The sequence below is a fragment of the Paroedura picta genome, chromosome 9 (genome assembly GCF_049243985.1).
Source record: "Paroedura picta isolate Pp20150507F chromosome 9, Ppicta_v3.0, whole genome shotgun sequence".
Taxonomy (NCBI): Eukaryota; Metazoa; Chordata; class Lepidosauria; order Squamata; family Gekkonidae; genus Paroedura; species Paroedura picta.
The window spans coordinates 11,455,329-11,483,017 of record NC_135377.1 but is presented as its reverse complement, the minus strand read 5'-3'; the positions used below and the strand labels follow the sequence as shown (position 1 = coordinate 11,483,017).

General features: G+C 46.6%; 2 long non-coding RNA genes across 3 annotated transcripts; one reads left to right on the top strand and one right to left on the bottom strand.

The window, feature by feature from the left end:
* LOC143844188 (uncharacterized) lies at positions 1-18,094 on the bottom strand. Of its 2 annotated transcripts, none has more exons than XR_013233842.1 (3): positions 18,024-18,094; positions 16,802-17,071; positions 1-782 (listed from the first exon to the last, which is right to left on the bottom strand). It is a non-coding gene; the product is annotated as an uncharacterized LOC143844188 (long non-coding RNA). The 2 variants fall into 2 exon arrangements; XR_013233843.1 differs by lacking the exon at positions 1-782 and adding an exon at positions 1,318-1,385.
* LOC143844187 (uncharacterized) lies at positions 17,068-27,689 on the top strand. The gene is made up of 3 exons (XR_013233841.1): positions 17,068-17,657; positions 20,427-20,563; positions 27,458-27,689. It is a non-coding gene; the product is annotated as an uncharacterized LOC143844187 (long non-coding RNA).

Genomic DNA, 27,689 nt, shown 5'->3' with positions numbered 1-27,689 from the left:
TTCTGGAAATCTACAAGTTTATTGGAATTCAATCAATTATTTGTTCAAAAAGCAGATGGTGAAGCCTTTAATAAGTCCATGGCCCAAACAGCTTCTAATCTTAATAGAACCGAAGCTTTACTAAAAGGCAGAGGAAATGGTTTACATCCTGCCACTTGGTTCTGAAGGTCAAAGAAGGAGACTGTTAAAAAATGTATATAATACTAAATAAGGGGGTCACTACAGGTTACTCTCCAGGAGCACTGACAGAAAGCCATACCGAGAAATTAATGCCTGCCTTGAAACAGTTCCACTAATATAGGTTTCCTCTTAGCTCTGTACAAAATCAAGTGGATAGGCCAGTGTCTTATTTCTACCGAAATGTGTTTTCAATTTAGAATTCCCTTTTTTCCCTTCCCAAATCCAGCCACTAATATCCAAAGGAGGCAAAATGCTATTCTGACAAAATGTCCCTCCATAATATATGGGTAATGAAATGCAGACGGTCTCAGTGTCCATTGAAGCAAAGTAATACCCCCCCCACACACACACACACACACAGTATGTGAGCACAGGAAAGCGAAGAAAGGACTGAATACCACTCGGAAAAGGAAAATGACATGTCAGGAGTAGTGAAGAAGGACAGGGAGTGGGCCAAAACCCAAGAGGTCTCGATTGTCATACTGGCTTTCCGGGAGAATTGGACACATCTCTGTGATGAGTTGATGGTAGAAGAAACATCCTGGGCAAAATGTTAAAAGTCGGCTTGCCAGTCACCAATCAGAAGGCAGGAAACAGAACAGCTGGAATGATAAAATTATAACAAAAAGGCTTGTTAGACATTATTTGCTTAATCAGTACATTCATATGTTGTTTTGCCCTCCACAAAATGGGAAGAAAGAATAGAAGAAAGAATGGCATAACAGAGCTAGGGAAGGCTTGAACGTCTGCTTCAGGACAATCGTATGCAGAGGTCACTGAATTTGATAGGCTTTAAGAATGGTGCTCTCTGCTTGCAAGATGGTGCGAATTACTTAGGTTTTAATTATTCAGCGTTTACTGTGTGCTAAGCTGCCAATATGCTACTAGCGTTTGTTCCGAGATTGTTGGCCGTTCTTTAATTTTTGGATCCATTTTTATTGATAATTATCATAGCATTGCAATTCTGAATCTCATGTCTGGAGAAAGGCAGGACAGAATCTTCACAAGATAAGTTATACTGATGCATTTTTTCCCTTCTTTGAGTCCCAATTCATCCCAATCCTGCACATTTGAAACCCTTACCTCTTGGAAAGCAGAATGAGTTATACGCAAATAATACAATGAAATCGGGAGCACCATGTTGACCTTTGACACATTTTGCCCAGTGGCTTAAATGAGTTCAGTGGCACGTTCTCCTTAGGTGCCTATCATTAAGAGAACAGATAATAGGTCTGAGAGGCATTAAGGGAAGGGCAGAAAAAGACCCAACAGCAGATGGATTAACTCAACCAAGGAAGCCATGGCCTTCAGTTTGCAAGATTTGTTAACAATAGGAGGTTTTGGAGGGTCACTGTAGGTCAGAAGTGACTTGATGGCACTTAACACACCCAACAAAATAATTACCACCTTGGCAGTGGTGTTAGACCACAAATGGTCCTAATCAGCTGATTAGATACTGTGCAGATAACACAAAACAATGTTTGGGGCTCTGGAATACCTTCAGGGCTGTTAAAAACAGATAAAACTGACAGCGATGGGATTACTGTCCAGGAAAACACAATGCTGATAATGAAATCCTGAGGCCCAAAGAGCCCTTTTCTTAAATGATCAAATAATGTTTGGGGAACTGTCCTGAGGAAAAAAGTAGAGCCATTGTGACCCTGACCTAGGCACACATCTGGAACAGTCGGCATGCATACAAGTGTATTGGTGGGATCCTACCAGCTTCTCAGTGGTTAAAAAGGAATGGTGATCTTTGACCACCCAAACCTGCCACTCTGGGAATCATGGGACCTGCAACTACAAAAGTCGTATGGGACAGAAGCCGTGGTAAGAAGAGGAATGAAACAAGAATGAATGAATGCTTTAGGCTGACCCTGCATTGAGCAGGGAGTTGGACTAGATGGGTCTGCATGGCCCCTTCCAGTTATATGATTCTATGCAAAGGCTTCCTGGAGGCAACCATATCTCCCTATGTATGTAAGGCTTGTCCTCATATGCAGAGAATATACCTAGAGGTGAATGGATATAGGCTCTGTTCCAGCCCATCTTCTCTCTGTGTTGTGTACTGTTAAATCGCTTGAATGAATGAATGAATGAATGAATGAATGAATGAATGAATGAATACCCAAATGTCATATCATCAACAAATCGTGTTCAAATCTTGCACGCTGAAGGCCATGGATTATTTTATTGAGTCAATCAATCTCATGTTGGGTTTTGAACATCAAAACAGTCATTATGAAAGGGACCTACATCTCAGCCAGAGGTGTTTCCAGCACTGTACCAATTATCCCTTTAAATGAGTTGTTAGGGATTGAACGAGGACTGCCAGCCTCCTGGAAGTGGCTGAGATCTCTTGGGATTCCATCTGATTTCCAGCTGACAGAAAATGACGGCTTTCAAAGGTGGACACTGTGGCATTAAACCGCATTGAAGTCCTCCCTGCCCCAAGCTCTGCATTCAGGCTCCACCTGCACATCTCCAGGTATTTCCCAAGTCGGAGCTGGCAACTCTTGATTGAACTCAGTGGGCACGGCACTCGTCAGGTACATGTTCTCCCACTAGGTTTGCCAGCTTTGGGCATCTCTTGAAATTGCTAGACAACAGAGATAATTTCCACTGGAGAACATGGCTGCTCTGGAGAGTCTAGTCCATGGCATTATGATTGACTGGTCTACCTCCCTTCCCAAACCCCTCCCTCCCCAGGCTCCACCCCCAAAATCTCCCAGAATTTCCCAACCTTGGCAACCTCATAGGTCAGGGGTAGTCAACCTGTGGTCCTCCAGATGTTCATGGACTACAATTCCCCTGAGCCCCTGCCAGCATTTGCATTTGCTGGCAGGGGCTCAGGGGAATTGTAGTCCATGAACATCTGGAGGACCACAGGTTGACTACCCCTGTCATAGGTCACTGAGGTGCAAGCCTATCTTCTCATGTGCTCTTTTCCTCACAAACTATTGCCTCAGGCCCATCACGGAAATCCATGTGTCTGGTTCAGCCTCTGCAAATCCGATTCAGCCATACAAACATGGCACCTGAACTCCTGCCTGGTCCCCCTTCTTAGCAACTGAGGTTGCTCTTTCTCCTTTAAGGACCATCCCTTTCCCAGACTGGAGGGTGTTTCATTCACAGCTCACAATAAATGTTAGATACCACTGGCCTGACACTTTCCAGGGACTTCTTCAGAAGGAGCAGTCATTTATTACCAGATTTCAAATTTGGGTGGGAGCTGGTGTTCCCCATCGAAACCTCAAGGGACAACTTGGGACCAGTGAGTATAACCTTTCCATCATACATACCTCAGCTACTGACAGAAACTTTCTTCGTTGCTATAGTGTCTGAAGAGATCAGGTGGGAAATGGGAGGAGGGGGAAGGTTCTTTAAAAGGTCACCATATTCCTCAGCTGCTTGAAAGTTGCCTTGTCTAACTCATCTTAAAGGTAAAGGTATCCCCTGTGCAAGCACCGAGTCATGTCTGACCCTTGGGGTGAGGCCCTCTAACGTTTTCATGGCAGACTCAATACAGGGTGGTTTGCCATTCCCTTCCCCAGTCATTACCATTTTACCCCCCAATAAGCTGGGTACTCATTTACCAACCTCGGAAGGATGGAAGGCTGAGTCAACCTTGAGCCGGCTGCTGGGATCGAACTCCCAGCCTCATGGGCAGAGCTTTCAGACTGCACGTTTGCTGCCTTACCACTCTGCGCCAACTCAGCTATATTCTGCAACTTCAGACCAACATGACTCTCCACCGGAATCTATCATCTATGGCTTGCCAGCCATACCTGAAAGCTCTCTCTGTCTCTATAGGAAGAAAAGTGGCTAATAAATATTTTAAATGAAGGCTTTAGTAGCCTCGTGTTGTCCCCATTGCTTAGCAACCACACGTGGGGATCTGCTTCTGGCATGGCGGGTACCTTGTCTGAAATGCAAGGATGCTGCAAAGAACTGTGATACTGAGGAAACTAAAGGCCTTAGCTATGGGGCAAGCAGGCCAGTTATTTTACCCGTGAAAAGCATCTACATTTCCCTTTCCCTTTCCCTTTCTACAGGGACACCATCATGATTCTTTTGTTTCTTTTGGAGGAAGCCAGAATTTCCAGACTGATACATTTCATTTCCGCACCTCGTTAAGCGAGGGGGAGGCTATAGAAGATCATTAACCGCCGATCGTAGTTTTAGGAACCCTCTGCTCCCTAAGAGGCACACAACGTTGAGTCAGGTATTGTTTGCCACCCACATTAATGGTCCAGAACAGATTAACCTGGGCCGGATCAAAAATATCGCCCGGATAACTTTGAGTTGCCCTGCCATAGCACGGAGGGGAAAAAAGAAATTTGAGAAGAAAGGGAGGGAAATGAGAGTGGTGGGAAGAAAAACAGTCCCTCCATTGTGCAATGAATTCTCCCTCCCTCTTTATAATGAATTCCCTTTGAAAGCCACACTCCGTAATAAATGAGGACATAATATAATGCAGATGGATCAACAGGGGCATATATACAGGCCGGTGGATCTGACACTGGGGGCGTTGAGTGGATGGTTGACAGCCAGTGAGAAGTCACACGGGTAGAGGAGTCCCACCAGCTTCCTGTAAGATGCCTTGGTGAATGGCTGTGCCACACAAAAAGCCGGGTGTTTTAAAAATTCTTTTTTGAGATGATCCTCTCGGATTTAGTTATCCCTAAGAGAATCAGCACTCCCTTGTAGCCGCAGACAAACACACCAGAACCCCACTGGGCCAGATCAGTGTCACGACTCACAAAGCTGAATGCCATCTGCCAACCCTGCCTATCTATACAGTTTCTAGGGCAAACTTTCATACAATCACGGAGTTGGCAAGGTACCATAGAAACCATGTAGTCCAACCTCCTTGCTTGATGCAGGATCAGCATCTGTCCAGCGGCTGTTTAAGATGGCCAGTGATTGGGAGCTCACCATCTCCTTAGGTGGCTGATTCCACTACTGAACTACTCTGTGAAACCACCACACCCCCCCCCCCCAATATCTAGCCGGTACCATTCTACACATAGTTTAAACCAGGGGTAAAACTGCGGCCCTCCAGATGTCCATGGACTACAATTCCCATGAGCCCCTGCCAGCATTTGGACATCTGGAGGGCTGCAGTTTGACTACCCCTGGTTTAAACCCATGACTGTGGGTCCTATCTTTTAATTCTGTGGGTTAAGAGGTGGTCACGGACACTGGAAGTGATTTGAGCACCCCGGCATAGTAGAAGCAGAACTGAGAACTGAACCAAACCACCCCAACCTATATGCAAAAGCCCCACAAATGACCTTCCCACCAGGGAGCGCTATTGGTCAGTTTCACCTTAAACTGACTGGATCCAGCAGACAGGATCTAGCCGCCCATTGGTCAGTTTCATGCTGACTACCCTCCCGCCTGGGACCTCAAACTTGGTAGTTGGCAAATCTACAGACCCAACACTATCTTCTTCCGCCAACAGGAACAGATCCCTGCCCTTCCCCAAGTGACAGAATTTCTAATGCAGTGGTTCTCAACCTGGGGGTCGGGACCCCTTTGAGGGTCAAATGATCCTTTAACAGGGGTTGCAGCAGGGCAAGCAGCTTGGCCAGGGGGCACCATCCACACAACAGCCTTGCAGGGTAGATAAAGAGAGCATTCATCTGTCTGGAGCAGCGGAAAAGAGTAAGATCACCATGGTGAGACAAGAGGCAGAACAGAACTGAGAAACTCCAGGAAAAAAAAAACAATTTATATACAATCATGAACTATGGATCTTTACACCACTGGTCAGTTTCAGTTTAATTTCTGAGAAAGAACACTTGCATAATCTTATGGTTGGGGGTCATGACAACACGAGGAACTGTATTAAAGGGTCGCAGCATTAAGAAGGTTGAGAACCACTGCTCTAATGCTGGAAGAGAGCCCTCCTGTCCCCTTTCAACCTCCTCTTCTCCAGGCTGAACACCCCCAAGTCCCTTTCCTCATAGGGCTTGGCTGATAATATTTGGAGGACTTCCTCCTGACAGTAATCTACCTGTCTTCTGAGATAGTAAGCACAGGATTAGCTCTATTACTCCCACCTTCAGGAGTTAGGTGCTGGGTTTTTGCAATAGAGGCCTTTCTGTTGCTGTGCCCTAGTCGTGGAATGTTCTCCCCCACCCCCACCCCACTCTATCCACCTGGCACTTCACCATCCTTCAGGTGCCAGGTGAAAGCAGTCTCATTCCCCCCACATTTTGGAGGGGTATAATTATTGCAGCTTTTATCTCGGTGCGGTTGTGCTGCTAATGACAGGCTGCTTTGTTCTGTGTTTTATTTTTATATCGTTCTAATTCTGTGTGCAAGACGGCTTGGGGACCAAGCTGGGTTTGCGTCCTTTAATTAAACCTGAACAAAGGAAGCTACTTGGAGACGTTTTGTCCATCCAGTGCAGCGCCCCCTACTGAGATTGGCAGAGTGTTGCCAGGTCTGGGTTGGGAAATGCCTGGAGAAACTGGGGGGGGTTGGGAAGGTAAGGGTGGCACCTGAGAGGGCAGGATTAGGGGATTGGAAGTGGGTTATAATGCCACAGTGAGAAAGTGGGGTATAATGCTATATCCACCTTCCAAAGCACCCATTTTCTCCAATGGAACTGATCTCTATAACCCGGAGACCATTTGTAATTCTGAGAGATCTCCACCTACCACTTGGATACCCTAGATTAGTGCCAGCATTTCAGCATGTCCAGCAGAGATCCTGCAAAGCCCTGGATCCTTTGAGGTAGAGATGCTAGCAGCTGAGACACAGATCTTCTGCATGCAGGACATGCACGCTGTAATTAAGAGATGCAATGGTGATTGCAGGTAGTGTCCAACACTCAGGCGGAACCTGGAGTTCTGCTGGAATTCGAACTGATCTCCAGACTGCATTAGAAAAAGGCAGCTTTGGGAGGTGGACTCTATTTTATACCGTAGTCTAGACAGGGGTGGCCAAACCGTGGCTCTCCAGATGTCCATGGACTACAGTTCCCATGAGCCCCTGCCAGCAGGGTCTCATGGGAATTGTAGTCCATGGACATCTGGAGAGCCACGGTTTGGCCACCCCTGGTCTAGGAGAAACCAAAATCCTGGAGTGACATCACATCCCTGCAGAGCTCTGTCCCCAAACTTCATCCTCCTTAAGAGCTGCCCCAAATCTCCAGAAATTTCCTAACCCAGAGTTGGCAGCCTTAGTTGTCGGGCCACAGTAGAATCCATGAGAAGCCATTGATCTTCAAGGATATACCTAGGCTGTAATCCCAAGGAAGCTTTCCTGGGCGTAGCTTGACTGAATGACATGGAACTCACTGGTGAGTAGACATGCTTATGACTTCTCTGCTGGTGAAGAACACAGCGATGCTGGGGCTGGGAAGAGGGAATGAGGTCTGACTGTGGTTCGAGGCATAATATTGGTTTGTCATAGAAACCCAGGACAGGCATTTATCTCCTCCTTCCGATCCCCAATTGTTTCCATGGTGACCTCCCGGTTGTTCATACAACAGAGCAGATACGCTACAGAATCTTTCCACTCTCCGGACACATGATTATACCTCTTATCTGCCAGCAGGTAGATTTTAAAAATAACAGAAGGAAAGGCTTTGTACAGTTTGCAGCGAGGAAGGGGGATGCACCGTCACGGGGCCGGATCTTTTAATAAGGGCTTGGATCTTTCAGCAGGGTCACTCCCTCTCCCAAAAGCATAGCCTATGATTTTGTTAATGCATCAGGATGAACTGGATGGTCAGAAAACCGCAGGCTTTAAATTATACACAGTGTCTTGTGTGTGTGTGTGTGTGTGTGTGTGTGTGTGTGTGTGTGTGTTGAGGAATTCTGAAGGTATCGTTTCCTCCTGCCTTTTAACCCACTCCCAGCATAACAAGCAGATAGATATACAGAGTCAGTTTTGGGATGTCATTATGGAGAAAGAGCATAATGTAGAGCAGGGATTCCCTCTCCCTCCTTTCCCCTCCCCTTAAGATGTTTTTAGGGTTCGGCCAAATTGGGACGGGTTCTACCGCCGTTTTTTGACATTTGGCTGGTTTTTATGTAAGAGATCTTTTTATTGTTTAATGGGGTTTTATTGGGGTTTTAACAGATGTTGTAACCCGCCGCGAGCCTTTGGGGAGCAGCGGGATATAAATCGATTAAATAAATAATAAATAATAATAAAAAAGGTGTCTGTGGGAGCTCTGAAGAGGGGCTGCAGCCTTTCCCCTCACCCCTCCCAAGTCTGAGTGAGCTCTCTTGTGGTTTCTGTGCCTGGGGGGGGGGCAGAGCCTGCACACCTAGGCCCATTTCGCACATATTTCAGGGGTAGTCAAACTGTGGCCCTCCAGATGTCCATGGACTACAATTACCATGAGCCCCTGCCAGCGTTTGTCAGCAGCGGCTCATGGGGATTGTAGTCCATGAACATCTGGAGGGCCGCAGTTTGACTACCCCTGCATTTCAATGCATTTTAGAGGTAGATTGTCCTGTTCCGCACAGGAAAACCCAGCTGCAAAAGCACATGGAAAGGGCATTATTCAAGGTGTGCAGAATGGGCCCTACTCCTGCCTAAAACTGCCTCCTGTCTCTCTCCTCCTCCGTTCTCCTTGAGCCTCCCTTTTAACGCAGGAAGTAATGTCCCTTCCAGTGACGTGTCACTTCCGGGGAGCATGGCAGGGAGACATGACCAGGAGGTGTAGACAGCAGACATCATATCCGGGGCTCCTTGAAACTTGAAAAATTATTTCAAGGGCTCATCCATGGACAAAATGGCTGATGCAGAGCCTAGACTAATATCAGGGAAACCAAGTTCAGTGCCACGAAGGTGACAATAACCCTGGGCTAGTCATTCATTCTCAGGCTCTTTAAGGGGCCAGGCGGAGTGATCTGTAAGCTACCCTTGGGTGGCCATTGCCAACGCTTGGTTGGCAAAGTCCTGGTGTTTTAGGGGTGGGGAGAAGGTCAGTATAATGTTACAGAGTTCTCCTTCCAGAGCAGCCATTTTCTCCAGAGGAACAGATCTTTGTAATCTGGAGATCAACTGTAATTTGTGGAGGGAAATGTCCAGGCCTTCCTGGAGGTTGATCACCTAGCCTTGGCCTCTTTGGAGGAATGACAGGACAAAAATACAGTCCATGGACAATCAGTACAGAGTTTTGAATCAAGAAATGCCATTTTTCCCTATCAATAAATATTAAGCAAGGAAAAGCTTTGAGAGGTTTGATCAAGGGTCAGTCTAGACCAGAATTCTGCTTCTAGCAATTGCTAGACTGCTAAAAACTTATATCCAAGTTTCCTAGCACAGTTTTGGAATTTGCTACATCTCCAGGTCCCCAACGGCCTGGATTAAATTGTTCTGCCTTTGTAACAGCTTTAATTGGATGCTACTTACCAGGTATTCATTAGCAGTCAATTTCCATACATTAACCTTCTTTTTAAAGGGACAGGTCATCTTTCTCCAGGTCTGTTAACCAGGGGTAGTCAAACTGCGGCCCTCCAGATGTCCATGGACTACAATTCCCAGGAGCCCCCTGCCAGCAAATGCTGGCAGTGGGCTCCTGGGAATTGTAGTCCATGGACATCTGGAGGGCCGCAGTTTGACTACCCCTGCTGTTAACCACTCTAGCTGTGGTACTGAAAAGCATCACTGAGTCACAGTTGACTTATGGTGACCTGATGGCGTTTTCAAGGCAAGCGATGAGCTGAGGTGGCTTGATGTAGCCTGCCTCTGTGCAGAGGTCATGAAGTTCCTTGGTGGTCTCCCATCCAAGTACTAAGCAGGCCAACCGTGTTTAGCTCCTGTGATTGGACCAGACAGGGCTAGCCCAGGCCAAAGTGCATTCCAGATACGTGTAGTTGCTTGTTTCTGGTATGCGTGGATGCAGCATCTGAAAAAGTACAAATGCTTCGTATCCTAGAGTTGGAAGGGGCCATACAGGCCATCTAGTCCAACCCCCTGCTCAATGCTGGATCAGCCTCAAGCATCCAGGAGAAGTATCTGTCCAGCTACTGCTTAGAATCATAGAATCATAGAGTTGGAAGGGGCCAGACAGGCCATCTAGTCCAACCCCCTGCTCAGTGCAGGATCAGCCTCAAGCATCCAGGAGAAGTCTCTGTCCAGCTACTGCTTAGAATCATAGAATCATAGAGTTGGAAGGGGCCATACAGGCCATCTAGTCCCACCCCATGCTCAATGCTGGATCAGCCTCAAGCATCCAGGAGAAGTATCTGTCCAGCCGCTGGTTGAAGACTGCCAGTGAGGGGGAGCTCCCCACCTCCTTAGGCAGCCCATTCCATGGCTGAGCTACACTCACGGAATCCTAGACTGGGAAGGGGCCATCCAGGCCATCTAGTCCCACCCCCTGCTCCATGCAGAATCAGCCTCAAGCATCCTAGGAGAAGTATCTGTCCAGCCGCTGCATGAAGACTGCCAGTGAGGGGGAGCTCCCTACATCCTTAAGCAGCTGGTCCCACTGCTGAACTGCTCTTGACTGTGAAAATATTTTCTCCTGATATCTCCACATAGTTCAAACCCATTTCTGAAGTGGACCGCTGCTTGTGACAAAGTGAGTTCTAGCCCAGGGAAGCTGATGCCAGAATAAAACAGGTCACTCTTTAAGGGACCCCAACTGCCCTGCTTGCTTTCTGTACGAGTTCAGTCAGCTTCTGCCGTTGACACGCTCTAAAGCCCAGGGAGGGCCGAGGAGTTCTGGTCACTTGCCAGTGAAGGAAACCCCCACTTTCATTTTAACCGCAGATTTATGCCTATTTCCCTTCCTGTCTGATTCTCAGAAAAGCCGGCCTTGAAAAAATAAAAGCCGTCTGGAACAAATGGCCTAGGTCACGGCAGCAGCAGAATGGTCTCTATCAGGAGTATAAACCTTCTAATGACATCATGGCGAGGCCTGCTTGCCCATTGTGAGGGAGCTTTGGAGTCTCTGAGATTCTGTCCTTTTACCGCTCAAAACGTCCACCATTTTTTTTTTTACAGAAAACCCCACAGCCCATTAAAATAAACAAACGTGGGTAGATTTTTCTCACACATCCATCATGCTCTTTCCCCATCTAACCCTCTCCTTTCCTTTCTGCTGCACAGTGATATATAACTCGGATGGCTGTTTCTAATGGACTGAGGGGAAGAAGAGATTAGGCTACGTAAGGGGAACAGTGCTGGCTTTCATATGTCGCGGCTTTGAATAGCCATCTCTGTGTATGTTTGGGAGACAAATCTTCCATCCACTTTCCCAATTGGCTGCGTTGGGCCCCAATAGAGCCCCTGAAGAAAGCCAGACTTTCCGAAAACCACTCCACCCTTGTTTCAAATCTGAAGGGGCTTCCCTTCATCCTCCCCTCTCCCTCCAGGGTGGGTACATAAATAAACCTTCCATTCTTTTTAAGCAAAACGACACAGTTTTGAATATTATACGTCCAGTCGATAAAGATGCCGGATGGTACCAAAGATCTATATCAGGGGTAGTCAAACCTGTGGTCCTCCAGATGTTCATGGACTACAATTCCTATGAGCCCCTGCCAGCATTTGCTGGCAGGGGCTCATGGGAATTGTAGTCCATGAACAACTGGAGGACCATAGGTTGACTACCTCTCAATGGTGGACTGCAAAAACATCTGGAAAATTGACAATCAAGGCCTGATGTAGACACCCCCCCCAAAAAAACTTCTTGAGACCAGTTACTTTTCACACTTTTGAGACACTTCACAAAATGTGTCCTGCAAGTGCTAGGGTCAATCACAGTGTTGGAATGCACAATCCTATGATAGTGGCAGAAAGTGCAATCAGGTCACAGGTTTTCAAGGTGAGAGGTGCTCAGAGGTGGTCTATAGAATCATAGAATCCTAGAGCTGGAAGGGGCCATCCAGGCCATCTAGTCCAACCCCCGGCTCAATGGAGAATCAGCCTAAAGTATCCACGCTAAGTATCTGTCCAGCTGCTGTTTAAAGATCACCAGCGAGGGGGAACTCACCATCTCCTTAGGAGGCCTGAACTACTCTGACTGTGAATCCACCCCCCCCCCACAGTGGATATCTAGCCAGTACTGTTCTACACATGAGCCTCTTGTGGCGCAGAGTGGTAAGGCAGCTGTCTGAAAGCTTTGCCCATGAAGTTGGGAGTTCAATCCCATCAGCCGGCTCAAGGTCGACTCAGCCTTCCATCCTTCCGAGGTCGGTAAAATGAGTCCCCAGCTTGCTGGGGGGTAAACGGTAATGACTGGGGAAGGCACTGGCAAACCACCCCATATTGAGTCTGCCATGAAAACGCTAGAGGGCGTCACCCCAAGGGTCAGACATGACTCGGTGCTTGCACAGGGGATACCTTTACCTTTACCTTTTACTGTTCTCCACCTGGTTTAAACCCATTACTGTGGGTCCTGTCGTCTGCTGCCTGGCTCTGCATAGTGACCCTGGATTTCCTCAAACTTCCATCCAAGTACTAATCAAGGCCAAATTTGCTTAGCTTCTGAGATCTGGGAAGTTGAGCTAGCCTTGGCCATCTGAACGTTCCCACCATAGAGCGACCTTCTATAGAGACAGGTCTGCCTGAAGCAGAAGAAAAGAGTCCAGCAGCACCTTAAAGCCCAGCTCTCTCAGCCCCCCCTACCTCTCAAGGTGCCTGTTGTGGGGAGAGAGCAGGGGAAGGTGATTATGAGCCACTTAATGACCTCTCAAAGTAGAGAAAAGCAGGATCTTCTTCTTCTGTCTCTGTCTCTTCTTCATCTTCTATTTCTCCAAAATGCCACCCTCCCCAGGAACTGCCTCTCAAATCTCCTTGCACTTGCTGGTGCACGGCTGGCAGCCCTGATCATGGAAAGGCAGGGAGTTGTATCAACGCACCACCGTACTGGGGTGAAAACTGCTCCCCAATGGCATGGAGCCCAAGGCCAATGATCTGTGTGCTTACATCGTTATTAACAGCGGCAGAGAAACCCAATCTCCACACTGACCCAAGATTTAGCTACACAAGCCAAGAACTTATTTCTATTGTCAGCAGCAGCCATGGATTTACAAGCTATACATGCTGGCATTCCAGAAACTGCATATATTATTTCATCCACTTCCAGATGGATGTATTTTAGTGTTCTTCAGTATTAACATGTTTCAGCATCGGTTCCTTTCTTGTGCTGCTCATGTACTTTTCACTTTCCATTATATTCTTTGGAGTGTTGATGTTACTCTGACAATATAATATACCTATGGATGTTTACGTCATGGTTTTAGGTGTCAGTCCCATTACGGTCCAACACAAAGGGCATTTCTCTACGGTGGTCTTTTTGCTTGCTTTGGTTGTTTGTCTGGATGTCTTTTTGCTTTCTCCCCACCCCTTTTTTAAAAAAATGCCCATCAAGCTTTCAAAGGGATCTGGCTAGCCAATCTTAAAAGCTGGCCTAGGCAGACTTGCATTCTGATTTAGTGGGAATCTTGTTACACAAAAACTGGATCCTATTAGCAGCTGTTCATCTGCCCTTATACAGAAAAAGAAGTTCTCAGCAGATGACATTTGCCTATTAAGAATCAACACAAGAAGAGAGGTTTGGCCATGTTCTGCCATCTATGTATGATCTCCAACACATGAGCACTGCAGCTATGTACATACAAGTTGTGCACACACAGACTCCCATTAGCATTTCTGAACATGGGGATAGAGCCTATGTGCATACACTCAACTGCTCATGAGCCCGTACTTGCATTTATGTTAGACCATCAGTACATGAACAGACTTCCAACAGGGTGAACAATGGGGGAAATGGCATGGGGGGCAGGGTCAGAAACTTCTCCCCAGGGACCACAGTCATGATCTGAATTAGAGCCCCATGACCTTGGAAACTGAGGCCCAAGCAGGAAACTTGCAGCTGACGTGTGACTAACTGAAAACAAGAACAAACTGAGAGTCCAATAGCACCTTGAAGACCATCAAGTTTTATTCAAGGTATGAGCTTTTGTATGCATGCCCATTTCCTCAGATACAATATCATGGAATGAAAATAATCAGCTCAGACTTAAAGATGTGGGTCTTAACGGTGCCGGAAGCTCGGGTGCGAGAGATTAGGGAGGGACATGCTTGCTACCGCTGTTTTGAGAACGCACATGTCTCTTTTGGATGTGTTGCAGGTTGTTCTCAAGAGTCAAGCGTTTTTTTTAGGGGGGAATCCATTTTTTTGGATTCCCTGAAAATCGCTACAACGAAGCGATTTTTGTGGGAGTGTTGCAGGAGTGTTGCAGATTGGGTACGACGTCGTGAATAACGCAAAATAAATAGCATTACACAATGGTAACACTTCTGCAACGTTAGCGCTATGCGGAATGGCACTCAATGTCTCTCTTTCCCTGAACATCCCATCAGGGGTCATCATAAATTGGCTGACCTGCAATGGTGATGGGGAAACTTTGCTTCCACTTTTCTTCTCTGATGGGTACTCCTGACTCCTATGCAAATTGTAAGAATCCAGCCAGTGAATGAGAGACTCAAAAATCAGATAGACTCGAGGGTGATGGCACCTAGTGGGTCAGTAAAATCACCAGGCCTCTCTCCCCACTGGAGGCTTCACACAGGGCTGCAGGCTGGATTTGAGCCAGGGCAGGTTGCCCCACCCTTCCTGTTCCTTCACGGGGGAGCATTTGGCCCCGCTGCACCTCATCTGCCCCGGATTTGTGATACCCCACACAGGAGCCGGGGCAGCAAAGTTCCCAGTCTGGAAACGGTCCAGGATGGGATGTTCAGTAAACAACGAAATAGGATTTGGATGTGAGAACCAACCAGAGACATAAAAGCAGAATTGAAGCAAAGTGAATTATTAGCACAATGCATTAAATGAAGCAGAATTACATTGCAAGATCCAGTTTGCAGCAAAATGTACACAGGAGCATAGACAACCGTCCCTGATCATTTATCCCTTTATCTTTGTGAACCATTTTGGACAGTGCTACACTTTTATCTGTGTAAAAAAAGGCCTTTTCGAATAATTCCCATTTTGCGTAGCTAGCAGAGAACGGGGTCAGTGTTCTCTGACCTCTCTGGGTGGTCTGTCCTACAAGGTAGGATCCACAACAGAGAAGGTGTCTAGGCAGTTGCTGAAACCCCAGGGTTTCACGAAACTGTGGTCGAGAAGGGCTGGCATTGATCAGAACAATCTGGTCAGAGATCAATACAATTCCCATCTCATTGTTGCCCTGTTTCCTCTCAGTTGTGTATATTTTGGGACTGGGGCATTCACCATCTCTTTTTGTTGGACTGCAAACCAGTTCAATTTTTTTAAAAACCCATTATGGCTAGGTATACAATCCGGTGACTTGCCCCCTAGCAAGGACGGAGCCCTGCCTGAGCAAAAGGACACGGTCAGCATGGAAATGATCACTCGAAACCAAACATGCAAACCCCCCCGCTGATCAAAGGGCCGTCATCTGAACTGCCATCCTTTCGGCAGATTCACGACCCTTTTAAGACAGCCGAAGCCGCCAAATCTGTTAATACTGGAAAACAGCATCTTTGCCAAGATTAGCGGAAGGGTTAGAAGCAGACATCAAGGACAACAGGCTCAGTCAGATTTTATTGCTGAGATTATTCCCGTGATGTGTGTCTTTTGCTTAACTTTTCCTAAGGAAACACCAATCCCTTTATCTCCTGTGATGGCCGAAGAGAGCCATCTGCATCGGCAAAGGTTACGTGGCCGAAGGGCACTCTGCAGAGAACGGAGCATGCCCCTTTTAGTTAAACAACAGCAATGCAGAGGAGGAAGAGGAAGAGGAGATGGTAGTAGTAGTAGTAATTTTTATACCCTGCTTTTCACTGCCAGAAGAAGTCTCAAAGCGGCTTACAATCACCTTCCCTTCCTCTCCCCACAACAGACTCCCTGTGAGGCTTGTGGGGCTGAGAGAGCTCTGACAGGACCACTCAGTCAGAACAGCACTACCAGGGCTATGAGAAGCCCAAGGTCACCCAGCTGGCTGCATGTGGAGGAGCAGGGAATCAAACCCAGCTCGCCAGATTACAAGCCACCACTCTTAACCACTGCATCATGCTGGCTCCCAAGGAACTTGGGACTGTCCATTCAGAGGCAGTATTTTGTATTTTTTTCACAGCTTCACTCATTGATTTGTATTTCTGGGCCCAGCAGGAGTCTCTCCTGGCAGAAGACGTATGTAATTCCATTCTATGAGTGTCAACTGAGATGTAACATGGAGAAGTAGAATGTATTCAAAGCAGAAGGCTACTACTGTTGCATAGACTACCAAAAACTATGCTACAAACTATGCATTTGCTTCAATATTGTAAACCTGTATTTCTAAACAGTGGTATTTGTTTCCTTATTACTAAATATTATAAAGTTGAACTTGTATGCAGCCAGGTCACTCCTTACCTGATAGGCCCTTCCTGGGGGTGTGCTGCCAACAGGGAGATACCACTCTGCCAATGAGGACTGATCAGTTGAAATTGCTGTGTGCCAATGAGGGCCAATCAGTTCAAATTGCATGCAGACAGCTCAGTCCCTATGTGATTGGTTCTCCCTGGGAGTGAGCAGCAAATAGGGAGATAACACTCTGCCAATGAGGGCCAATTAGTTTAAACTGCAATCTGCCAATAAGTTCAAATTGCATGCAGACAATCTACTCCCTACCTGATTGGTCTTCCTGGGGTGTGCCACCAATAGGGAGAGAGCATTCTTCCAATGAGGGCCAATCATAGGGCTTATCTGTCCTCTTCTTCCTGCTTGCTGGGTGGAAGAGGGGCTGGGGTCTCTGAAAGGCCCTGCTGCTGGTAAGTTGCTCCATTCTCAGCCTTTTCCTACCTTCCATCTCCTCCAGGGAAAGGAGGGAAGCTGGCTGCTTCCTTTGCCTCCTATGTTGATCTCAGGTTTCAGCTCTTGGCTGAAGGAAGCACAGAGGAGCTGCAAGGGAAGCAGAGATAATCAATATTTCAAAAACAAAATGCCAAGGGACAGACAGAAAGCAATTAATGTCTTAGTCCAGTGAGTCAAGGGTTCTTTCAGGCAGTCGAAGGGCATCTGCAGAAAGAACAGGTCACAGGTTGTGTCCACAGCCCAGGCCGTCTCGTCTCAAATTAATATAGGCTATCAGCAGCCTCACTCTGTAATGACTCACAGTCTTCTGCAGTCAGCAACTGCCTTGCTAACATGGTGTGATGCCTTTTAGACTGAAGCTCTCTTCCAGCACACAGCTGACATTGCTTAATTGGCTCAGGTGGACTGACAAGGCAAGGAGCTACAGCTGGAAGCTGGGAAGGGGAATGAGGAGCTCCTGTAACAACTTGGGAAGCTAAGCCCTGGTTTGTCTGTTCCCTCCTGGTGGTCAGTGCTCTGCCTGTTGAACATCTGACTGGGCTAAGCTCTCATCCAGCTGAGGCTTGGGTGAAGCTGGGAACTCCTGGCAAGGCTTTTCTTCTGAGGTGTCATCTCTGACTGGGGGAAAAAAAGATTCTAATATCAAGTCAGTAACTTTATGGACATAATTTTTGTGAGTATTCTTGCGATTATTCTCCTCTGTGGCTCATCGGAACTGCTCTCTGCCTTTCCCTAAGCAACAGATAATTTGAGATAATTAGAGAGAGCAATCATGTCTCCCCTCAATCGCCTCTTCTCCAGACTGAAAAGTTAAACCACAATGGATCCCCCAAAGGATATTGCAAGATCTTTCTACCTAACTTTACAGCGTCCTTTTCCCTGGGAGAAACCCTTCTTAAATAATGGTGACAATTTAGCTTGCAATCAAGGAGATTGATTTGAGGAGTAAATTCAAAAGTCACAGACAAGTGAAAACATATAGGTTCCTAAGAAATCAAAGGAGGAAGATGGAAGGGTATTGGGTAATATTAATATTTACCTGATCCAGATGAGCATCGGGGTGGGGGGGAAGAGCAGCAACCTGTATTGCAGGCTGGGCTTTGTGGAACATGAGAATGGAGATGGTGGGTTTTCTGGTTTAATTTTGTATTTATCTGGAGGGCAGAGGGCGGGGCAGGGCAGGGAGCCCTGATACAGAGGGTGAGAGGATTAACTTTAGAACTGTCAAAAGCCCAGACGGGGCATTCATGTGCAAACTGGACTCCCACAATGAAATTATGATGGGGAAACTTCCTGAACAGGAATGTTTCAGGTGGCCTTAAGGCGTTGGCCAGATTTGCAAACTGGCCAGGAAGAACTTCCATGTACCAGCTATTGTGAGGCAGAAATAGTATTCTATCAGGAAAGGACATACAGGTAAAACAATGCAGGATCGTTAGCGGGGCTTAGCCACTGAGCCAAATGTCCTGGCAGCCCTTTTGTCTTGGGTGGGGAGGGGGTGGAGACAGCCTTTCCTTTTGTTGTGCAACTTAGTTGCATCACTCTGATGGTGGCCAGGCATTCTCTTGCTGGGAACCTGGCTCCATTCACAGAGACTGCTTTTGGGCTTATTTCTGACACGCAAATGAGCCTCTTGTGGCGCAGGGTGGTAAAGCAGCCGGCATGCTGTCTGAAGCTCTGACCACGAGGCTGGGAGTTCGAACCCAGCAGCTGGCTCAAGGTTGACTCAGCCTTCCATCCTCCCGAGGTCAGTAAAATGAGTACCCAGCTTGCTGGGGGGTAAACGGTAATGGCTGGGGAAGGCACTGGCAAACCACCCCGTATTGAGTCTGCCAAGAAAACGCTAGAGGGCGTCACCCCAAGGGTCAGACATGACTCGGTGCTTGCACAGGGGATACCTTTACCTTTACCTGACACACAAAGCATTCTGGGTAGAGCATCTTGTCTCAGCCATATTTGCTAATAGCACGACAGAAATAAGATGGAGGTGTGCAGCCGTGCTTCCCCCTTGCACAGTGAAGGGCTGTTTGGGCGTGTATCAGAACACTCCCAAGTCCCTCAGCCTTTCCTCATAGGACTTGATCTGCAGGTCCCTGATCATCCTCGTTGCTCTTTGGAGCTCCCTTCTGCCCGCCTCCATTTTGAAATGTGGCCTCCAGAATTGTGCAGAGTACACCACATGTAGCCTGACCAGTGTGATGTATGGCATGACTGTGACATTTTGTGATTTGGATGTTTTGTCTCTGTGGACACAAACAATTCCAAATTGCTGTTTTTCTTTTCCTGTTTATCTCTGGACTCTGTTACCCATTTTCATTATGCTATCTGTTAATTTACGCTCACACTCTGTCTGTAAGTTAGACCTGAATAAAACCTTGTTGGTCTTAAAGGTGCCACAGGACAAATTTGTCCTACATTCCCCCTTAGTCTTCCTTTCAGCTGAACTGCCAGTCACAAGAGAGAGCTGGTTTTCTGAGCCCCACTTTTTACTACCCAAAGGAATCTCAAAACGGCTTACAATTGCCCACCCTTCCTCTCCCCACAACAGACACCCTGTGAGGTAGGTGAGGCTGAGAGAGTCCTGAGAACTGTGACTGGCCCAAGGTCCCCCAGCAGGCCTCTTGTGTCTCAGAAGGGCTTCCCAATAGCCTTCCCTTCCTCTCCCCATAACAGACACCCTGTGAGGGAGGTGAGGCTGAGAGAGTTCTGAGGAAACTGTGGCTGGCCCAAGGTCACCCAGCTGGCTGCACATGGAGGAGGAGCGGGGAATCAAACCTGGTTCTCTAAATCCGAGGCTGCTGCTCTCAAGTGCTACACCACCTGGCTGATGTGTACAAAGTGCTGTGGGAGAGTCTACACCTGTGGTTTATGCTGTTTTGCCAGCATTCCTTGGCATCCCAAGGGCAGCTTGTATGTTCAGCTCTTCATCTCTGGCAGTTTAGGGTGTGTTTTAGGCGCACATGCTATGTGTGTGGTTTATTTAAGAATATATTTTCCTGTCTGCCTTCGGCCCTCCTCCCAGCTACATCGACCCATCCTGGCCCTCTCCCGGGGGCTGTTTTGGCATTCAGCATGTCTATGCACAAGATATCCCCTTACTTAGTTGGTTAGCAATGAATCTCACTGCAAAAAAAATACACACCCATGTCTCGGAGCTATTGTAAACATGTAGAACTTGGTGAAATATTGCATGTCTCCACACGGCAATTCTTTTATGGATTTTTTTTTTAAAACAGAGGCTACTGTAGTCTTGTTAGAGTGATGTCTCTGTTAACAGTAAGCTGTGTTTTTTTTTAAAGCTCTAATTATAACAACAAAATTTAATGAATGAATGCAAGCATGCCAGCATAAACAGGAAGGCTTTTACTTGCAGAACTTTGAGCTTGTCTGTGAGAATTCGTGACTCTTCACCAAATTCCTGCACCTTTTTGTATCATTTCAGAGCTGGAAAGCCAAGAAGGAAAGCAAGGAAGCTTCATTAGTTTATCTTCTCAGCTTCCTTATGAGACAGGAAAACATTTGCCTGAATTGTTTCTCATGCCTGAATTTTAGCCAGGACATCTTGAATGGGTAAACGTGGTGAGTTGGAAGCAATATTCCCATTCAGATTTTATTTGATGAAGGAATTTTTTTCTCTCAGAGCATTTTGTGGAAGAACTATAAATTAGCCCTAGATCTCTGGACGGGGAATGCCCTGGCCGAAATGGAAAGCCTGGAAGCCTGTCATGTTTCCCCCCAATGAATAAGATATCATTGCATTGCTTAGTAGCTGGTGCTGCAGCCGTTGTATAGTCACTGGGATTGGCTGCTTTTTTAGCACGTGTTTCTTGTTTGTTCATTTGGGGTTCCCGTGGTGACCTCCTCACTCAGGTCTGACTTTCTCAAGGCTATGCCAACTACAGCCCATTTCTGTCACTGAAGACCGAAAGCAGGGATTCGCTGGCTTTCCAGACCCCATACTGGTTTTACTAGTCGTACATCCCACCGGCAACCCTATGTGTGGCTCCCCTACTTGAGTGGTTCCAGAGATGCTGTGTTCACTTTTAGATCTGGTCTCTGTCATCCTCCTCCCGTCAATGGCAATTGAAGCTCGCAGAAACTCCATGTTCCATGTTGACCATAAACATGATGACCTCCTTCGCCCACGTGGCCGCCCCACCTGTTTTCCCTTTCTCTTTATGAAGTTCTCTCTCCCAGCTCAGACATTGTACACTTTGGTATTTGGAGGCAGCCAAGTTTCATCGATGGATTACATCACTTCTTTTCCCTTCTGTGAACACATCTGCTTCTACTTCCATCAACTCCTTGCGACCGCTTTCCCTGACCGAAAAAAGAGTCCTTCCCTGATAAGCCTGCTTCAAAGAATTATATGACCTCCGTTCCCCAGTCCCTCCCTATCCCAGCTCACTAGTATTTTCCAGGCCGTTCCTTGTACTGATTAAAAAATGCCTGTACGCTGTCCTTTGACCAGCCTCTTGAGGTGGCTTGCAAATATTAAAACATGCTTAAAAACAAACACTTCTGAAATAAACATTAAATGATACAACATGCGAAAGAAAACAAGCCACTTCTTAACATTTGCTTCCACACTCTCTGTATCATAACTCCCAAGGGCCTGTGTCAATAAAGAAAACAGCGGCCTATAAAAAGTCACAAGCAAAGTGGCCTGATGCGTTTCCTTTGCTAAGAGAAGACGCCACTAACAAGACTCTGCTTCTAAGTACTCCTCCTCCCCTTCAAAAGATGCAAATGGCCTGATGCGTTTCCTTTGCCAAAGAACCATGCAGAGAGGACACCACTAACAAGTCTCTGCTTCTTAGTTATTCTCTTCAACTCCGACAGTGGGGATCCTCTGAGCAAGGCCTCCTTCAGTGTCACAAAATAAAAGGAGAAGCATATTCTAGTATTTGGAGAGAAGGAGAAAAATTTTCCCTTTGTCAGCTCTCTCCACCCCATGCATAATTTTATGCACTTGTATGCCCCTTGTTAATTGTCTCTTTTCTAAATGGAAAAATCACAGACTCTTCAGTCTTTCCTTATAGGGAAGGTGCTCCGACTCCCTAATTGTTTTGGTTTCTCCATTCTGTCTTTTTTCCACCTCTGCAATATCCTTTTTGAGATACGGTGGCCAGAACTGGACACAGTATTCCCAACGAGGCCTCACCGTAGATCAGGGGTAGTCAAACTGCGGCCCTCCAGATGTCCATGGACTACAATTCCCAGGAGCCCCCTGCCAGCATTCGCTGGCAGGGGGCTCCTGGGAATTGTAGTCCATGGACATCTGGAGGGCCGCAGTTTGACTACCCCTGCCATAGATCTATACAGGGGCATTTTAATATTGGCAGTTTTATGTTCCGTTCCTTTCCTAATAGTTCCTAACATAGAGCTTGCCTTTTCCAACACATTGGGTGGAAACATTTTAACTGAGCTCTTCACTATGATCCCAAGATCTTTCCCCTCTCATTCCCAGCAAGGTCAAGCCCCACCAGTCTACGCTTGAAGCTAGGATTTTGGGGCCTAATGTACAATAGCATTACAATATAAAACCCCCATACAGTTATACATTTGGGGGTGGAGGGAGGAAGCAAGCAAGGAAAGAAGGAAATATTTTTGATATTTTAAAGACGTGGGGGAAACTTGGGAGGGGCTGCTTTGGAGGGGACTAGACACCTAGGGGGGGAAAGGAATACATGCAAAACTTTATTACAAAAACAGCCCTAAGAGAACTGTGACTGGCCCAAGGTCACCCAACATGCTTCATGTGGAGGAGCGGGGATTCAAACCCGGCTCTTTGGATTACAGGCCACCACTCTTAACCACTATATCACACTTGCTTTCCAGCTCAAGCCTGGATTTTGTGGTGTTACCGTTTCTGGTTTGGAAATTCCTGGAGATTGGGGGTGGGGTCAGAGCATGTTGGGGCTTAGGGAAGGGGAGGAACTCGACAATGTAGAATACCCCAGAACCCCCCCCCCTCTCCAAAGCAGCTGTTTTCATACTGGGAAATCAGCTGTCATTGCAGGAGATCTGCCAGCCCCGTGCTGGGCCCTGTTCCCATCAGTCACAACCTGACTTTTGAACTGTGAGTCGGCTCTAGATTTAATTGAAGAGGAGGGAGTTATCCTCTAAGACTTAGTGCATATCGAGTGAATGACTGTCAAAGTTTCATTCTGGTTTTGAAAGCTCTTTCTCCCCCTCTCCCCCCTCCCTCGCTCCCTTGGCCATCTGAGGCTCATGGTTTGGTTTCTTCTTATTGCTGGGTGGAGCCGGTGAGAAATATTGATGTCAGCCCCGTGATATATTGTGCTGCAGTTCAGGCAAGGGTAGCATTTAATCTGTTCAAATAACTGGCCGTCATAATCGGAGCTTTTCGTTGTCCTCCTGCCACGGTTTGAAGCGTATCGGTTTCCGACAGCTTTAGACAGCTCAGGAACGCCCACCAAAGGACTGGAGCCCAAAATGAGCAAGGACTTCTCGAGAATTGCCCTGACGTTCTCTTGTAAATATCACCGTGGGCTGGGTCCCTCCCCTGTCAAAGAGGGCCACTTGGGTAAGAAGATGAATGCACCGCATCGTCTGCCGTGATATTTGGGATTGCAACTTTTTAAAATAGCAGGAAGCCCCATATTGTGGTTGTCGATCGATTAAAAACTATAATTCAAGAAACTTTAAGCAGTTAGCAGGCGGTCTTGGATTGGATTAATTCATTTATTTTAACTCCTAAACAGGGCTGCATTTTATTAAGCACAGAACCTGTGGACAAGGGTCCTCTGCCTGCAAACCAGAACACTCTCTGTTTTGCCACAGCAGGGTACCCATCTTGGCCAAGCACTCCATCATACAATAGTTCAGCCAGGACTGGCAAAGGTGAAGGGAAGAACCCAGTCCCTGGGCCTGCTTGACTTCTCCAATGGAAAAGACAGAGCTGTACCCTCTCTCCATATATGACCACTGATTGCAAACCTTTCTTTTTTGTCTGTAATGTGAATGGTGGACTAATCCCAGCCCCTATGTTCCCTATGACATCTCACACAAATCTCATAAGGAAAACACAGCAGTAGTGGCAGAAAGGGTAGTGTTAGTGAGACATTTTAGAATCACAGAATCCTAGAGTTGGAAGGGACCTCCAGGGTCATCAAGTCCAGACTCTGGGATTTCTTGATGTATAGTTTGTTGGATTCAAATAGTTGAAATGTGCAAGATCTACTGCACATAAATACAGAAAGAGGACCAGAGCATCCTGCACAGGTGGTAAAGGGGACAGCTAGCTGGCAGAGAAAGGTGAGGGGCTGTCCCCTATTCCAGATTATTCCTTTCCTGTTTCTTGAATGGCTTGGGAAAGTTTTCCCAGTTCTTTAGAAAACAATTGACTCTCTTCCTCTCTCTTAGCTAGATTACATTAGACAGAAAGGCTTCCATTACCCTCTTCTCTTTCCTTAAAGTTTGTTCTATTCTTTAATAACCTGATTTATTCTTAAACAGCTTGTGTTCAGCTTTACTGCATATTTAGACTCTGATTGTTTCTGCACTAGGGGACATAACTTGTTTAAGCCTCGTTTTGGATTTCCTTTAGACGCTGTGAGTTGACTCTAGGCTTTTAGTAGTTAAGGTTTAATTCTCTGCTTATCAAAATCTTAGGTTATGTCTTTGGCTTCCTATGTACACTTTGTATTTTTCCTTGAGTTGTTGATGTCTTGTATTTGTGTTTTGATGCCATTAAAGGTGATCTATACCTATATCTAGGCTTTTTACATTTGGACATTCCTCCCCTCATCACCCAGATTGAAATTTGCTATATGGTTTCTGCATCTGAGTCCCATGAAGGCAGCCTCCCATCATGCATTGCTTCCTTCCCCTTCTCAATTTCCCCCCCGCAAAATGGTGTGAACTTGAACCTTTCTTTTAGTTGTCCCCCATAAGCCCAACATCCTGTGCCCTTGATCACCTCCTCCCTTTCCCCAAAGTGTACTGAATGTAATTTTTAAAAAACCCAAACCCTAAGTTATCGCATTACAACAAGTCTGCTTTTTTAATACTTAGAAACACTGTTTCTAAGTAACAAAGCCAGAATTTTGAACAGAGGGGGAGAGAGGGAGGAAGGGAGCAGGAGGAAGGATGCTGGTAAGGAAAGGGGCGTGCACAAATGACTCAAAATGTCAGGTGCAGAGAAAAAAATCAAATTCATGCATTTCTCCATTGGACAGCCCCAAATTAGATTCTGCCTTGACAGATGAAATTGCTGTAACCAGGAATTTCCAACATTCGGTGAGAGGGCAATTCGAGAATGCACCTGGAAAGGCAGATTTTAATGTGGAAACGAAGAGAAAAGTCAGCCCTTTAAAAGGATATCCTAGTGTGGAAATGGTCTCTGGCAGGACAAATTAAGCCCTGAACTTTCAAAACGATGGGGAAGGGGATGTGTCAGCTGGTATTCTCATGAGACAGCATTAATTTCTAGTTGCAGAAATTGGAATGTGTTGAAGTGCAGACACCAAGTTATTAGATAGGTAAAAAGGTAAAGGTATCTGCTGTGCAAGCAGTCATGTCTGACCCTTGGGGTGACGCCCTCTAGTGTTTTCTTGGCAGACTCAATACAGGGTGGTTTGCCAGTGCCTTCCCCAGTCATTCCCATTTTACCCCCAGCAAGCTGGGTACTCATTTTACCAACCTCGGAAGGTTGGAAGGCTGAGTCAACCTTGAGCCGGCTGCTGAGATCGAACTCCCAGCCTCATGGGCAGAGGTCCAGACTGCATGTCTGCTGTCTTACCACTCTGCGCCACAGGAGGCTCTATTAGATAGGGAGGACGCTAAATCTGCACTCATACAACTTAATTCACCTTGAATCTCTGAATTAAGGGGCCTCATGGAATGGTTGCTAGGGAAGGCCATTCTCTGCAGAGCTGCAACTAGTCATTGTAGGCAACAGGGTAGATTCACACAGACTTTTCACTTAGCCTCACCCATTTCATGACCGTGCAACAAGACAATCATAGATGCAAATCCTCAGAAGTTTCTGGTGCTGAAGGAGGACCCCTCATTCCAGAGCCAGCTTGGTGTAGTGGTTAGGAGTGTGGACTTTTAATCTGGCGAGCCAAATTCCCCACTGTTCCTCCACATGCAGCCAGCTGGGTGACCTTGGGCTCGTCACAACCCTGATAAAGCTGTTCTGACCAAGCAGTGATATCAGGGCTCTCTCAGCCTCACCTCCCTCACAGGGTGTCTGTTGTGGGGAGAGGAAAGGGAAGGCGAATGTAAGCTGCTTTGAGACTCTTTAGGGTAGAGAAAAGTGGCATATAAGAACCAACTCTTCTTCCTCTTCAGTAATATCAGGGCTCTCTCAGCCTCACCTCCTCCACAGGGTGTCTGTTGTGGGGAGAGGAAAGGGAAGGCAACTGTAAGCCACTTTGAGTCTCCTTCAGGTAGAGAAAAGTGGAATATAAAAACCAACTCTTCTTTTTCATCAGCTGAAGACCTGGTTGGATCCATCCACATTGAGCCAGGTGGATCAATGATCAGATTTGGTTTAAGGCAACTTCATGTGTTCCTTGTTAGCTCAAAGTAAGCATAGAACCTCTGGGATCATGTGCACATTACAGAGCTACTGGAGAGCTATTATTTCCATGTAGGGACAACTGAGCATCCTACAGATAGAGAACCTCATGCATGATGACTTTGCTTATGCTTTTGTTTTATCTTCTTGTTGGCTGGAAATCTGGGACATACATTTCTAGTGTAAAAATACAAGAGATCTGTCCTGTATTAACTTAAACAGAAGCATAGCCATGTAAAAATGTTGTGAGCATGTACATTTGCTTGTTCATTCTGGTGCATTGTTATCCCACCGTTTCTCCTAGGAGTTCAAGGCCTAGTCTGCACACAAGAGATAAAGCACTTTCAATGCACTTTAGAAGTAGATTTTCCTGTCCCGCCCAGGAAAATCCAGCCGCGAAAGCACAATGAAAGTGCATTATCTATTGTATGCAGACTAAGCCCAGGACAGCATGCATCTTTCTCCTCCTCTGTTCATCACGACAACCTGGCAAAGTAGGAAAAGCTGAGAATGAGAATGATGGATAAGGTTTCCCAGTGAACTTCACAGCAGCATGGGAATTTGTACTGGGGTCACACAGTCTCAATCCCACACTCCAACTGTTATGCCGTATTGTCAGATTTTAGAACAGGGAAATGCAACTTCTTCCACTCACAGTTATCCTTGAAAATTACAAAGTATCGGACATGCTTTATAGCCAGATTTTTACCTTGGGTGGTGGTGGGGAATTAGCACCAAGGAACTGTCAAAGTGCTCCCCAGAAGCCTCCTTTAGGAGGACTTGAAAGGCCTCGCTCTCTGCCCTTTGGCGATGTATGTTTTCCTTTTCTATTACTTTCATCTCTCCTCCCTAAATCCCTCTCGGTCTCATTGTCCTTGATGTTTTTAATTTGTACCTCGCCATTCGCTTTCTCTCGTGCTCAGCTCTCAGATTCTGAAACCCTGCAACGTGCATGACAGAGGCTGCATTCAGAAAAAGGACAGGCCCGTCGCTGGAAGCCCACCAGCACGTTACGGATCGGAAAGAAATGGATGTGTTGTCAGAGAACTTTTTTTTTTTTTGCCAAAGAGTCACTGAGGTTTTTTTGTAATCCTTAATATGAAACACATGACTTTCAGACGAAACCTGACTTCCGCCTTATCGTATGTATTTGCT